The sequence below is a fragment of the Echinops telfairi genome, unplaced genomic scaffold, assembly GCF_000313985.2.
Source record: "Echinops telfairi isolate 266 unplaced genomic scaffold, ASM31398v2 ScPeMD7_2291;HRSCAF=2852, whole genome shotgun sequence".
NCBI lineage: Eukaryota > Metazoa > Chordata > Mammalia > Afrosoricida > Tenrecidae > Echinops > Echinops telfairi.
The window spans coordinates 37,173,362-37,175,217 of record NW_022106189.1 but is presented as its reverse complement, the minus strand read 5'-3'; positions in this window follow the sequence as shown (position 1 = coordinate 37,175,217).

Here is a 1,856-nt window from a genome sequence, read left to right as displayed (position 1 = left end):
GTTCTTCAGCACTTAACGCTCCCCTCCTCTGGGTGCCTCCTTCAGCAGCTGATAATCAGCCGCAGGCCCTGCCTCGAGGTGGAGGGCGCTGGGGTACCTGGCCTCTGGGCCTCTGCCCCCAACACACATCTGGCAGCAACGCCCCAGGCCCCTGGGACTGAGGACATCCAATGGTGGCCTTTTGGATTCACCTGGCTCCTCAGTGAGAAATCCCACATGGTGCCGCCAGATTCCTGTCACCTCCCCCTTCCTGTCGTGGGCACCCGGCAGCTTCTCTCTGCTCTGCTTCCCCGGAAGCCCACCTCCCATCCTCAGGTATGGGGCCCAGACGAAATAAGCACAACGATTAACCTGCTTGGTAGGCATCCGAATTCACAAGCAAAACTAGAAGGGAAGGGATCCGCCCAAGGTCACAGTTGGGAAGGAGTATGAAGGGTTATACTCCACTCCGGCTGCAGTGGGAAGCAATAAGTTAATATGAGAGCCTGGAGAGACCTGCCTCCTGGACAAAGACGACTCCACGCTAATTAAAATTCAAGGCCATCTGGAGGCACCTCGGAAGAAAGACCTGGTGACAGGCTTCCATACAGGCAGTCATTGAAAATGCTGTGAAGCACCCCTGCGCCATGTGTGGGGCCACCCTGAGTCAGAACTGACACCCCAGACAGTGGGTTACTGGTTCTTTCATTCTGAAAGAGCTTGTGCAGAGGCCACCCTCCTGGTCTTGCATAGTTGATTGGTAGGAGGGGCACATCCCTCCAGGGTGTGACTGTTGGTCTGAGTGGACCCCACTTGTTGCTTGGCCGCAAGGTGACCCCTAGGAATGGGTCCCCCTCCAAGTTTGATGGGTGACTAAGGGACACAGTTCTTCCAGCACTTGACCAGCACTTTTCTCCCATTCAGTTCAAGACCTGGATCAACCTGGAGGAAAGCTGTGAGGAGGAGAACAGGGAGAAGGCTGGTTGATGGCTTGTCAAAGGCCGGTGGTCAAGCAAGGTTGGCAGGGTCAAGCAAAGATGGGTGCGAGGAAGGCAGGTGAGGCAAGGTGACCATAAGTAGATCTGGCTTGGCCGAAAAAGGCCTAGGTGATTCAGTGTCCCTTGGTCATTCAGGGTCCTGCCCTAACAGAGGTCAGAGCAAGGTCCCTGGCCACAAGCCACACCACCTAGGTTGGCTGGCAGCAAAGGACATAGTAAAGAGGTGATCGGGTGTATCAAAGAGCCAGTAAATGTTACAAAAGCTCACAGAGTCCCTGTGTGAATAGGGAAGCCGATGTGAGTGCACACAGAGAGGAAACCACACCCCATGTCACACCAGGACACAGAGCTGGGAACTTTGACAGTGGCTACCACTTTTATGTCCCTACTGCCTCTGGAAACGGGGAACTGTCTCAGCTGTTACCAGAAGTGATTGGTGGTTGCTGGTCTCTGCTTCCTTCTCAGCCTTGGTGTAGCTTCCTGGGTGGGGAGGACAGAATTCGGGATCCACATTGTGCAGCAAGACATGGCTGGAGGAAGACGGGTGTGTGGCATTTTGGGCTTCTTTGGTTGGAGGGAAAAATTATGTGGACCATATTACTATTGATTCACCGATATTTACGGTGTCTTGTTGCCCAGCACAGGCTGATGGACACAGGAGTCCTGGCAGGCTGGGAACTCCACCGCTCACCAGGGCCTACGCCATGCCTACCTGCTGTTAGCACTGGAATGAGTCCCCCACCCGACCTCACCTGTGTGCTCTGAGCTGCACTGGGGCAGTGTGTAGGCCCTGCAGTCACCCACAATCCTTTGGCATGGCTGACAGATAGAGAAGCAGAGCCTGAGTAGGGCTGACAGGGTGCCCAGGATTAAAGGTTG